Source organism: Theropithecus gelada, chromosome 6 (genome assembly GCF_003255815.1).
Source record: "Theropithecus gelada isolate Dixy chromosome 6, Tgel_1.0, whole genome shotgun sequence".
Lineage (NCBI taxonomy): Eukaryota > Metazoa > Chordata > Mammalia > Primates > Cercopithecidae > Theropithecus > Theropithecus gelada.
Window position 1 is genome coordinate 68,624,557 of NC_037673.1, and position 14,344 is coordinate 68,638,900.

Sequence of the window (14,344 nt, forward strand, 5' to 3'; positions counted from 1 at the left end):
TGACCTGGAGTCTTGACAAAATCAATGTCACAGGGGGAAAAGGGCTGGAGTACTGTTCTAGATCAAGGGCTGGTGAACTATGGGCTGCGGGTCTGTTGCCTGTTTTTATAAAGTTTCACTTGAACATAATGATGCTCACTAACTTAGGTATTGCCTATGGCTGCTTTTGTGCTCTAATGACATGGCTGAGCTTTTGCAACAGAAACAGTGTTGCCTGAAAACCTAACGTGTTTACTATCTGGCTTTTAAAGAAAAAGTTACCTGACCCCTGCTCTAAATGAGAAGACATTAATGACTCTTCTGCTTCCACCCATAGCATAGTAACTAGTACTGGCTGGCCATCCTGCCATACATAACTAGAAAGCTGGGTAAATATATCAAATAACTGGTTTCAGACATAATTGGTAGCACAGGGCTGTAATCAAGACAGAAAGGAAACAAACAAGGTGAGCCTCCCAACCACCCAGACATTCTGACAGAGCCATTTGCTGAATTCCAACACAGAGACGGAGAAGCTAAACAAAATGCAGAAGTCTCACTGAGCTGAAGACACAGATGCTGGAGTTCGGGGAGCCGAAGGCAGAAAGAACCCTTTAGAAGAAGAAATTGCGCAGAGTTAGAATTCCAGGTTGGCCGAGTGCGGTGGCTCACGCCTGTGATCCCAGCACTTCGGGAGGCTGAGGTGGGAGCATGATTTGAGCCCAGGAGTTTGTGACCAGCCTGGCCAACATGGTGAAACCCCATCTCTAATAAAAATGCAACAGTTAGCTGCATGGTGGTGGGTGCCCGTAATCCCAGCTACTCGGGTGGCTGAGGCACTAGAATCACTGGAACCCAGGAGGTGGAAGTTGCAGTGAGCCAAGATTGCACCAGGGCAGCAGAGCAAGACTCTGCCTCAAAAAAACGAAGAAAAAAAAAAAAAAAAAAGAAAAAAGAATTCCAGGTCATAGGGTTCCCCTCAAGTCTTTGGCTAAATACCAAGTGGCACATGTACAGAGTGAGGCACCACAAGGTGGATCAAACCACCACTGGGGGAAGAATGGCTGCCAGGGAACTGTGAACTAAACAACTTCTGGAGCTTATACAGAGTTGGGAGATGTTTAAGTTTGAACAACCAGAGTGAAAAGACCTCATTGGGCTTTGAGTAGAGTACCAGAAAGACCACACCTCAGGATTAGGACCAAACTAACCAAAAATAAAGGCTACTCTAGATCTTCCTCAAAAGAATAGGCCAATCCATAAATGAATCAACTGCCTACAAAAACAAAATGCAACAGTCTTTAAAGGAAGGCAATCTAGGCTGGACACAGGGCCTCACGCCTGGAATCCTTGCACTTTGGGAGGCTGAGGCAGGAGGGTTGCTTGAGCTCAGCAGTTCGAGACCAGCCCGGGCAACATAGTGAGAACCCCCATCTCTACAAAAAAATCAAAAAACTAACTGGCTGTGGTGGTGCTCACCTGTAGTTCCAGCTACTTGGGAGGCTGAGGTGGGAGAATCGCTTGAGTTGGGAGATTGAGGCTGCAGTGAGCTGAGATCGCGCCACTGCACTCCAGCCCGGGCAACAGAGCAGGACTCTCTCTCTCAGAAAAAAAAAAAAAAAAAAAAAGGGAGACAATATAGATGCCTTTAGCATTTTATTCCAAATGAATTTTGAATTTTGTCAAATGCTTCTTCTGTGTCCGCTAACCTTTAGCTAGTGTCATATTTTTTGGTGAAAGACTGAATGTTTTCTCTAAGATGAGGGCAGGGAAAGGAAGTTTTCTTTCATCACTTCTGTTAAACATTTTGCTGTGATCCTAGCCACACAAAAAGTCAAGAAAAAAGAAACAAAAACACCTATGTTGGAAAGGAAGAAGTAAAACATGATCGTGACCATAGAAAATCTCAAGGAGTCTGTACAAAAGCTGCTAAAACAAAAAAAGTGAATTTAGAAAGGACACAGAACACAAAATCAATATATGTAAATAAATTATATGTCTATATATCAGTATAAACAATTGGAAAATGAAATAAAAATCCTATTTACAATACCAGAGAATAATGTTTTAGAATATTATGATTAATGTTTAGAATGACACACACACACACCCTGTGTACTGAAAACTCTAAAACAGTTCTCAAAGAAATTAAATCACTATCAAATGAATGAATGAACCAGAAGAGCCAAAATAATTTTGGAAAATAATAACAATTCGGGCGATTTACACAACTGGTTTTAAGACTACTATAAACAATAGTAATCAAGACACTGTAATATTGGCAGAAGATAGACATACAGATCAATGAACTAGAATAGAGTCCAGAAATAGACCCATATATATGGTCAATTGATTTTTTAAAAAAATAAATAGGCCAAGGTAGTTCAATTGGGAAAATAGAGTCTTTTCAACAAATGGCACTGAAACAACTGGGTATATGTGTGAGAAACAAAGCAAAACAAAAACAAACAACAAACATTAGTTCCTATCTCATGCCATATACAAAAATTAACTCTAAATGGATTATAGGCCTAAATGCAAAAGCTAAAACTACACAACTTCTAGACTAAAACATAGAAGGATATCTTGGTAACCTTGAGGTAGGCAAAGACTTCTTAGGCAGGATACAGAAAGCACCAACCATGAAGAAAATACTGACAAATTGAGCTTCATCGAGATACAAAACTTCTGCTTTTAAAAGACAATATTAATAAAAAGAAAAGTCACCTGGGTACTTGAAAAGTCAAGTCACTGACTGGCAGAAGATATTTGTACTACATAAACCTGGCAAAGGATTCATATTTAAATCTCAATAATAAAAAGATAACTTACGGCCCAGTGCAGTGGCTCATGCCTGTAATCCCAGACTTTGGTAGGCTGAGGTGGGTGGATCACCTGAGGTCAAGAGTTCAAGACCAGCCTGGCCAACACGGTGAAACCTCAGTCTCTCTAAAAATTACACAAAAAAATTAGTCAGGCGTGGTGGTGCATGCCTTTTTTCCCAGCTGCTCAGGAGGCTGAGGCAGGAGAATCACTTGAACCTGGGAGGTGGAGGTTGCAGTGAGCTGAGATTGTGCCACTGTACTCCAGCCTGTACAACAAGAATGAAACTCCCTCTCAAAGATAACTTACTTTTAAAAAAGACAAAATATTTGAACAGACACACCACAAAAGGTGTATATATATATATATATATATATATATATATATATATATATATATATATGTAGCCAAGAACCACACAAAACAACTCTGGTTATCAGGGATATGCAAATTAAGACCACACAGAGATACTACTATACACCCACAAAAATGACAAAAAGTGAAGGACTGATAATATCAAGCACTGGTGAGGATGCAGAGAAACTAGAACTCTCATATGTTGCTGTTAGGAGTGTAAAATGTTGTCAACATTTTGGAAACAGTTTGGCAGGTTCTTATAAAGTTAAATATACACTTACATGATCCATAAGTTCTACTCCAGATTTTTACCCAAGAGAAATGAAAACATATGTCTACAAAAAGAGTTGTACAAACATTTTCATAAAGACTTTAATCAGAATGGCCTAACACCGGAAACAATCCAAGTCTTCATCAGCGGCTAAATGGATAGGCAAATGGTGGTGGACTCATGCACTAGCATACTACTCAGCAATGAAAGGAGCCACCCACTCACATATGCAACAACATGGGTGAATCCCAGGTGGAGCATACTCGGTGAAAGAAACCACAGAAGATCACAAACTATATTATCACATTTATGAAGTTATTGAGCTAGCAAAGCTGCCTATAGATAGAAAAATCAGATCAGCAGCTGCCTGGAGTCGGGGCAGTGGGGGTGAGAGGAGGAGAGATAGGCTGCAAAGGGAGAAGGAGTGAACTTTGTAAATATTTTGACTGGGGTGGTAGTGATAAGGACATGCACATTTTTTTTAACTCATCCAGTATGCACTTAAAGTGAATGCATTAACATGTATTGAATGTTAGTTTTACTTCAGTAAAAAAATTTGTTTTAAATAGACTAAAGAGAAATAATAACCAAATGCAACATCTGAACCTCAATTGGATGCTGATTTGGCGAAACCAAAGCTATAAAAGATATTTTTAGGATGACTGGGAAATTTTGTATATGGCTTGGCTATTAAATAATATTATAGAATGGTTGTTAATCTTCTTAGGTGTTAAATAGAGGCATCTAACTTCCTGTTCTTAGGAGATCCATGCTGAAGTATTTAGGAATGAAACATACTATTGGCAACTTATTTTTAAATGGTTCTATAACAACAAAAATATGTACACAAATGCAGAGATGAAACTCATCTGGCAAGCATTAAAATTGTTGAAGAAGATGGAAGACATATAGATTTTCATTGTACTTTCAACATTTCTGACTTTTCAACATTTTCCCACAACTTTCCACAATAATAATAAAAATTGGGGGGAAAAAGTTAATGTTGAGTTGTTACAGCTTACTCCAAAGTCTACAAATTCCTCCTTAGAAGATAACACTTACAAAGACATGGTTGCAGTCATAATTTCCTCCAAATTCTTCTAAGAGCTTGGTTTTGAACAGAACCCCTGGCACAAACAGCAACACCAGCGTTAGCAGTAAAGCCACGCTGTGATGGGACACCCAGTGGTTGGAGCTTGGTTGATCTTCCAGCCTCCTTGGCTGGTGGCTGGGGCGAGGAGAATGGCAATGTGCTGGATCAGGAACACCAAGGCTGTGGGCAGGGGTGGGCAGCGGCTGGGGCCTCTTCTCTGCTGTTCTTCATGGCAGGGAGGTAAATGGTTAACCAGTCACCCACCCCTGGCACTTTACAGTCCTTCTCTGCCCCTACACAGGGCATTCTCTGGCTGAATTCTGCCAGCCAAACTGAAAGTCTCATAACAAGGCATGGGGCAAACAAGGCCCAGGTGATCCTGTTTGCTAAACAGTGAAAACCAGATCCACACGGGCACTTTACAAAAGGCTACACACACCTATGCAAAAGTGTCTCCCTGCAGACCTCAAATTCACTGTTACTCCGGGACAGTACCCAGAGCCTCGGACAGATGAGGTTTTGGGAAGGCAAGGTCTTGGAGTTTAATGTGGGAAGGATAAAAAATCCGAAAGTATTTCCTTAGTAGGTGGGTGGGAGGAGGGTGGAGCCAGTGAAGGGGAGGGAAAGAGTCTAATAGGCTGAGGAGAGGGTGAACAAGTGAGGTCTTTTGCGATTTGGCAAGTAAGGGGGCTGAGTTCAAGGAGAACATGTGGCAGATGGTATGGGAACTTACAGAAACTTCTCCAGGGGTTAAAGGCAGGAAAAAGTTCACTCGGTTTGGCTTCTTGGTGGGCCCTGGGGATCAACGCCAGAGTAATTTCCTAGGGGTGGGAAGGTGGAAGGGCCTTCAGGATTGCACAGGAAGGGAGGAAATAGAGGCATGGGGCACAAATAATTTTGTCAAGAAGTTCGATCCTATACGGTGGTGGCTGCAGAAGTGGGCATCTGAGTGGGGATGGAGGAAAGAGTTTTTCTCTTTAGCGTCTGGAGCCCTGAGTGTGCTCAGGCTGAGTGGAGAGAACCAGCTTATTTTACAGATGAGGAGCATCTTCTGCTGCAACCCTTTCCTTGGCAATGAAAGCAGAAGCAGCAGCAACAGCAAACAGGAGCATCTGGAAAGAGTCTCTTTGAGAACCTGAAATTGGCCACAGTGGTTTTTGAGGAAGGAGCTACTGAAAGGCAGTTTTCCTAAAATATAATCATGCTGGTCAGACTCATGGTTATAAGGAGCAGAAAGTTAATGAGAGTAGCTCCAGAGAAGAGGGGTTGGTTGTAAGCTGTGCATGTGTGAGCCTTGCAGGAAGGCTGAGACCACACTCTGGGCTACCAAAGACTAATGTGAGAGGTGCTTTGTTGTTACTGTTTTGACCATTTAAATGTTCCTTATAGTTTTCCAGAACAGAATGGTCAAGAGAGCAGAACTTAGGAATGTGGATTCTAATGGCAGCTTCATGCTGCTTAGGCATATTTGCTTCTGAGCCTGAGCTTCAGTGGCGCAGCACATTTCCTTTCCGCTTTCCAGATGTTGAGGAGTAAATGAGTGTGAATGCAAAGAACATTTAGCACAGTATGACACACACCATAATGACCATTGTATTTACGTTATATGTGCAATACGTATTTTCTTAGGCATAGGAAAAATCATTCTAAATATATCCCGCTTCTAAAGCTACAATCCTGAACTACAGGACAGTTAATTGAGGTGCTGCCCTGCTAGCCATCAGCCTTCACTCTCACACGGGACATTCCTCTGGTTAGCTCTGCTTGGGTCCTCCTGTGCTGGGTCCTGCAAATTCCACAAGCATGGTTAGCACCAAGAGGTTAAGGAGTGCTCTGCAGGCCAACAGGCCCCTCAGTCTGAACACTGGACATACAGTCGAGTCAGGCTTTGTGACTTTGTACAAGATTTTATTAAAGTCCTTTCCAGGATAACACCCAGATGCCAGACACAGCTGTCAAGGAGACCCCGTCATGTTGTGGGGATTGGCTGGGGCATGGCAGGCGCTATGGCTCCCTCCCCACCCTTCTGTTCTGAGATGGGGGTAGTAGGCAGTACTTCATCTTTGGGTTCCATGATGCTCATGTTCTCAGGCAGGGGCTTCCTAGAGTCAGTCTTACCAGTTGGGGCCCAGGGCAGCATGACCTTCCCTTGACGGCCAGCACCTGGTACATGGCGGTGTCAATAAAGTAAACAGAGTGTCTGCTGAGGATCATCGGGCCATCCACAAAATTCCTGCATTTAGAGTTTTCAGACACCACAGCCTTGAAGCCTGTGGCCCCCACCCCCTGCGTGATGAACCACAGCACACCATAGCAGGCCCTCTGTGCTGCAAGCCCTCCCAGGAGGTAACACCGAGACTCCACCTGGGCAAACACATACAGACCTCTTGTGGCTACCTTTCCAGCAAAAAGCTCTACACTGCCCTCTGGGAGCCAAACCTCTTCTGAACTACAGCGGGCAATTTCCGAATCTGCCAGCCCTTCTCACCAATAACATTCTGTGTTTTGGTGGCTAAGATAATGATTTTGAAGCAGCGTCATTTGTCTGGAGTAGTAACCGAGGTTTGTTGCCTCATGCCAAGGAAATCAAGGATGTGGACACGTAAGAAGTGAGGTTAAGAGCTGAGGTTTAACAGGCAAAAGAAAGAGAAAAGCTCTCTCTCCTGCAGAGACGGGCTCCTGAGCAGGTCTTTCAGTTTCCCGGTGAAATGTACGGGGTTTTATAGATGAGCTTGAGGAGGTGGTTTCGATTGGTTGGACCAGGTGTGCTATTTACATAGCTTGTGAGGAAACTGGCCACTCCCCCCTAATTTTTTATTATGTAGATGGGTTCTCTACCTGGCCTGTGCCATTGTTGCCTGTTCCTTTATTGTACACATGGTTGACAAAGAAAAGGGAAGATGGAGCCTCCATGTTGAACATGGCTGGCCCCCGGGTAGCCTTTTCCTATTGGCACAGCTGCCGGCATTCACCGTGCTAACTTCCAGCTTGTTTATCTATGTTTGCAGCTCGATTTTATAGGCTGCTCTTTGTTAGAAAATAAATGATTTGGGGGCTGCTTTTTGTTAAGAGAGAAGGCTTGCTGAGGACGCTCTTACCCTCACTATCTGCTTAAATAATTCATTTTAAGCTCCTGTATTAATTCCTATCCTGGTTGACATAACTTGGACCTCAACTCCAGAGTAGCCATCCTCAGCCAGCTCTCCAGTGAGAACTCTTTCAGTTCCACTTTGAGGATGCCGTCAGCGACAAAATTCCTCTTCTTGGAGATCTGCACCCCTATTTTGTCACCGTGTGCCCCCGAAATGAAGGGACGATGTGAGAGTTTTATCCTATTAGCAGCAGAGTCCTTCTCTTGAGGGCAGGTGTCTGCTTGTCTCTGAACAAAGATAGACCCTTTACTCGAAGTTTCTGCTCTTGAGTTTTGTTTACGTAGGACCCATATGGAAGCTCCTTAACGCTCCTTGCCCTGTTTCTACACCACGGCACTTCTATTGCAGCCAACAGTCTCGGTCTGCTAGATTCCCCGTTTCTCACTGAGAATCTATTTTTGAAGCTGGCCTCACAGTTCCTAAGTCCCTCCCTGCCAGGATGACCAGCTTGTCCCAGGTGACTCAGAACTTTTCTAGTTTCAGCACTGACAGTTTTGCATCCTGGGAACCCCCTCGGTCCCAGGCAAACCAGGATGCTTGGTGACCCCCACCCTGTCTCTGGAAGGGCTGCCCTTGAATCAGGTGCCCACCTCAGGCCCATTGGCCAGGAGAAGGTGATCTGGGTCACCTGGTGTCCAGCAAGGCCTTGGTCTTTCAGCAGGGGTGGATGACTTCTCTGGGAGAGGGACCACGAATTGGGCCAGCAATGGTCAACCTCTCTAGTTAAAACTGTACTTAGATGAATTACTCATTAGAAGGGAAGGAAGTGAGGTATTATAAGTATACATGTAGCAGTTTGATGCAGTAGAAAGCATTGAATTGGAAGTCAAAATGCCTGGTTTCTGCCACTGAATAGCAATAAAATCCCAGCATCAAACAGTTCATCCTTCTGAGCCTCAGTTTCTCCATCTGTAAAATGAAAGGTTTAATTTAGGGCTTGCTTCCTTTTTAACTTATGTTAGAGTTACTCCATATTCTTCAAGACATAATCTGCTATCATCATTATTAAATTCTTCCCTTTCATCTCCTCCCTTCTTTCCTGTTCCCCTCCTCTCCCTTCCTCCCTTCTCCTTCCTTCCTTCCTTCCTTCCTTCTTCTCTCTTTCCTTCCTTCCTTCCCTCCCTCCTTCCTTCCTTCCTTCCTCTCTCCCTCCCTCCCTCCTTCCTTCCTTCCTTCCTCTCTCTCTCCCTCCCTCCTTCTCCATTCCCAGCACTAATCCCTTTCTTCCCAATAGGCCACTACATCAATGTGAAAGATATTTGTCCTTGAATAGGTATGTAGTTTTATAAGATATGAGTATTATTTCATGTATTTATTTAAAATTTACGTATATTACATTATATTATAGTCCTCATTTGCTTCCTAACATTTCTTACTCAGCACCATTTAAAAATACCTCCTTGGTGCTGGCTGTTGGTCTTTCCAGCTCCTTCCAGAATGGCACTTTATGAACCTTGTTTAGTATTGCAGTACGCTCTGTTATCCAAAGTTCTTCTACTTTGAATCAAATTATTGGTGGGCTTTTTAGAGGGGAGCAGGGGGGCAAGAAAGTATTACTCCAGTGTTGGACAACTTTGGTCCTCCATGAAGGGACCCAAATGGATTAATATATAGAAGACATTAAAGAGGAATAAATGAAGTACATGATGGCAAGAGCTGTTGTAAATTCATCTTTGGCCCTTACTCTTGAAACTATGAAGCCATCTATGAAGCCAAAACTATGAAGCCGAATTCCCATGAATGATTCCTGGAATAGCTTACCTCCTATGTGGAGCTGGCAGACATTCTCCAAGAGGAGGCAGGAAGAGTTCCCGGGCTCTCACTCATATATCATCAGGCACAGAAAAATTGCTGAAGACCTCAGCCAGAGATTGAACCCAAATCAGAAGACTTGCCCCTGGGGGGGCCAATCTCTATGGCTCAGAGGAGGCGAAGGAGACCCAGCCGCATCCCGCCCAGAGCGTTTTGTGGTTGTTAGCAGACCGGCTAGTGCCTCGCGGGCTGAGCAGCTCTCTTGGTGGCATTGAGGCTAAGGGAGCCATGTGGAGCCTGGGAACGGGCTGCGGGTGGGGAGCAGCTGTGGAATAGCCCCTCCTGGCTCTGCCTGCCTATGGCTGGGAGAACAGTTTCCATTTCAGGCAGCAGCAATTCACACTGGGTGGTCTCTGCCTTCCTTCCCTCAGTGCCTCAGTGCCACAGGCAACTGCCAGCAGGCTGAGAAGAGCGCAGCTCCCCTTGGAGGACAGCGGCCTGCGCGAGGAGGCTGTTCTCCTCTCCCACACTTCTGGCTCACAGGGTCTTCGTCTCCACTCGGGCCTCTCAGTAAGCTCTGGCAAGACCTCTCGCAGCTCCACTGGTGAGGCCTGTGAGCCAGGGCAGGGGTAGGGGTTGCTTTATGTCCCCCGAGTGACACACTTCCTGACCTCAACTTTATAGAGGCACATGTTGACTCTGTTCCAGGCCTTTAACTATTTCTGTTCCTTTGAACATGTAAAACAAACAAAAACAACAATGAAACACAAAAACCAATAATAACAAATATAATAAAAACACAGCAAAGGCCCCTGAGGGTTTCCAGCCCTGCTCTCCACATCTCAGCTGACTTGGTGTTCAGACGCGTGCTTTCTGCCTTGGGTGGTATGATCTTCTCAGAGGAGGAGATCAAGGTGGCTGTGGGATTATATGCACATGCTTTACCAAGATGTCTTCCTTTGCAGTGACAGGACTTAAGCTGATGCTAGGAATCAGAGAAAGTTCACTTTTGCCTTCAGGCCTGGGAGCGGCTCATCCTCAGTTCCCAGGCAGTGCCTCCCAGGGCTGCCTTCAGGGCCTCCTGACAAGGGCCTAGGTGCTTTACTCCCACCATGGACTCAAGCACTCAAGGAGAAAGTTTCCAGAAACTAAACAGGATGAAATAATTACAGCCGAGAGTCATTGAACTTACTATATGTAAGTTCTCACTTATGATCTCACTTGATCCTGATAACCTTATGATGTAGGTCCCATCATTCATAAATGAGGAAACTGAGGCTCAGTGAGGCTAAGCAACTGGCCCATTTACATAGCTAGTGATTGGAGAAGCCAGGATTTGATTGTAGAAAAGATTCCAGAGCCTGTACTCTTAACCATGATGTGTATGGAAGCACACACGCGCGCGCACACACACACACAATGACATATACGTGCATCCTTTGGTCTCTACAGTGTAATTGTTTTTGTAATATTCACAAATCATAGGTTGTTAGAAATGGAGGTCATTTTAGAGATTACCTATCTGACTGCTCCCCCACTTTTACTTCCACAGAAAAGGAAATTGGGGACTTACCTTAGAGAAATAGTTTTCAAACTTGAGCAAGCATCAGAGTCACTCAAGGGACTGGCTAAAACACAGACCTCTGGCCCCATCTCCAGAGTTTCTAATTCTGTAGGTCGAGGTGGGGCCCAAAATATATGTTTCTAGTAAGTTCCCAGGTGCTGCTGCTGCTGACGCTGGGCTCCCACTTGGAGAACTGCTGCAGTAGACTAAATTGGACATGTGAAGGACTGCAAGACCCACTGCAGTGTTGTTACTTGAACGTGCTCAGCAATGTTGATGAAGCCTGGACAAACATGCCCCCTGGTCACTCTTAGCAGAGTCATTTGTCCTTTACTAACTCTCTTTGGGTCTCAGCAACAGAACCAGAATGTGGCAGGCAGAATTCTAAAAATGCTCCCCCCTAAAAAGATCCCACATCTTTATCCCTCAAAGCCTGAGAACATGCGGCATTGTTTCTGTGATTGTGTTACGTTATACGGCACAGTGGACCCACAAAAAGGGAGTATCTGGATGGGTGTAATTTAATCACATGAGTCCTTAAAACCAGATAACTTTCTATGGCTGTTGTGGCAGAAGAGTAGAACAGAAAGGAGGAAATCAGAGAGACTTGAAACTGAAGAGCTTGGCCAGCCTTGCAGCACTATTGCCATTTTGAAGATGGAGCAGCCCATGTGAGAAGGAATGTAGGGGGCTGCTAGGAGCAGAAAGTAATCTCTGGCAGGGAATTGTGACCTCAGTCTTACATTGCGTAGGACAAATTCTACCAACAGCCTGAATGAGCTTGAGAACAGATTATTTCCTGAGCCTCCAGATAATACAGAGGATGCCTGACCTACAGAACCATGAAGGAATAAATGAATGTAGTTTTAAGCCTCTAAGTGTGTGATTCTGCTGAAGTAGAAACTAACATACAAGTACATAGATTCCTGAGCTCAGAAGTAAGCCCACTGCAGACCTACTCCATCCAGAAGCTTCTCACACCAAGAGCTGGGCCTCTGGGAGGCTCACCTTATCATCTGCTGGAAATGGCAGTGACTGTGACTTAAATTCCAGCCCCATCAAGGTAGTTTTCTGTTCAGTTGGTGTCTGAGTGCATTTTCTGCTGCTATAAAGGAATACATGAGGCTGAGTAATTTATAAAGAGAAGTTTATTTGGCTTACAGTTTTGATGACTGGGCATCTGCCTCTGGTGAGGGCCTCAGGCTGCTTCCACTCATGATGGAAGATGGGGAGCTCATGTGTGCAGAGATCACACGGCAAGAGGGGAAGCAAGAGAGACAGTGGGGAGGCACCAGGCTCTTTTAACAACCAGCTCTTCAGGGAACTAATAGAGTGAGAACTCACGCCCAAAAGGGAGGCATTATTCTATTCATCAGGGATCCCCCTATGACCCAAACACTTCCCATCAGGCCCAGTTTCCAACACTAGGGATCGAAGTTCAACATGAGTTTTGGAGGAGACAAACATTCAAATCATCGCAGCTGGGGAAAAAAATCTTAAGATTGTCAGGGCACCCAGGAAACTGCCTACCCAACCAACCTCAGCAGACACCAGCCTCACTCGAGAACACAGGCAGATCATTGCCTGCCAGTGCATGCCCTTCATGGACGAGCAGTTTAAAAACACTTTAGCAAAACAGATTGTCCTCCTGCACTACCACTAAATCAAATAGCCTACTTTCCTGTTCTGAGATTAATCATCTGTAAAACAGAGGCACTGCTCCTCAGCAGGATATCAGAAAGTTCAAGCAAGAATATGGTGTAAAGACACACAATCCATACTCCATCTAGCAATGACCGCCACCTCAAATATTCTTGTCTTTTTTTTAATTTTTATTTTTAGTTTTGTTCAGACAGGATCTCACTCTGTCACCCAGGCTGGAGAGTGGTGGCATGATCATAGCTCAATGCCCCTTGATCTCTCAGGCTCAAGTGATTCTCCACCTTACCTCTCAAGTAGCTGACACTACAGGCTACACTGCCATGCCTGGCTAATTTATATATATATATATATATTTTTGTAGAGGCGGGGTTTTGCCATGTCACTCAGGCTGGTCTTGAACTCTTGGGCGATCCACTCGCCTCAGCCTCCCAAATTGTTGGGAACACAGATGTGAACCACCACCCCCAGGCTCTTGTTATTCTTGAAATAAAATAAAATCTGAAGAATGAGGGGACAGTTTTGATTTTCAACTTGACCATCATATAGCTAATAATAGTGTAGTCATGATTCAACTACCCTGTCATTTTATTGTAAAAGTTGAATATAACCTTGAGGCTGCCATGGTCCAACACAATTCAAGTAACTATAATGGGTGGGTAGAGTAGATAATTCCTATAATTGAGATTTCCCCCCAAATAGCCCTCCTAAATGACTTACGGACACCTGATGCTCATTTAAGTAGAGAATCCACTCTTAGGGTTGAGGTTGCACGTCTGCTCCATCCAGATCCTTACTGTGCATGGATCCTCTTGCCACATGTCTTTGAGGAGGTGGGGCCAAGTGGCATAGGTCACCCCGTCCTCGTTTCTACTCCCTGCAGGTGTGTGACTGTGGCCCTCTGAAGGTATAGAGCTGGGCAGGGTGTGGCTTTCTGACCATAGTCACCCCTTGCCCTGACATCTGCCTACTTTCACTGATCTAGCCCTAATGACTGGAGGAATATCATGGAGGATGTTCCTCCCTTGTGCTGGACACCAGGACAGGTCTAGCACCTGGCTTTCTCAGAAGGCTTCCCAGCAGGCTATGCATCCTGACCGTGTGTTCCTCTCACATCCACGTGGACCCATGAACCACCTTCCTCTGGAGCCTGATTTTGTCATCCAGACCTTTTCTGATTTTGTTGATCATCTCAGGATTGCGAGGTGACGGTGGCCACTGACAGGGTCCTATAGTGCAGAAAAGAATGTCCAGGTCTCTTCCTGTGGCGTCTCTCTTTTCTCCCCAATTCCACTTTTCTGAACCCCCACATCCTGCAGTGCACCAGCGTAGGGGAGGCCACATGGTGCCATTTTTACCTAAATGTTTGGGAAGACATTCTTTTGAATTTTGGAAATCTTGAAGGGTTTTGAGACATGTATTTGCAAGCAAAACATGCAGGTTCCTGTTTTTCCATGTCATCCAAGCTTGTGGCTTTGTTTTGTTTTATTTTGCTTTTTATATGCTACAAGTTGTTGAAATATTGTGGTGCTTTTTTGTTATGAGAGAACCTGGTGGTATTCTGTCTGTAGTCTGATCCAAGTGAATATGGCCCATAGATTACCCTGCAGGATCACAGCCTGAGCAGACAGATCTTTGAAACATGGATTTGCCACTTTACCAAACTTTTGAAAAAAGGTATTTAATCACACACA

The 14,344-nt window shown here is 44.6% G+C and overlaps 1 pseudogene; it reads right to left on the minus strand.

The window, feature by feature from the left end:
• Positions 1-6,492: 6,492 nt before the first annotated feature.
• Positions 6,493-13,994, minus strand: LOC112627017 (annotated as a pseudogene).
• Positions 13,995-14,344: the final 350 nt, after the last annotated feature.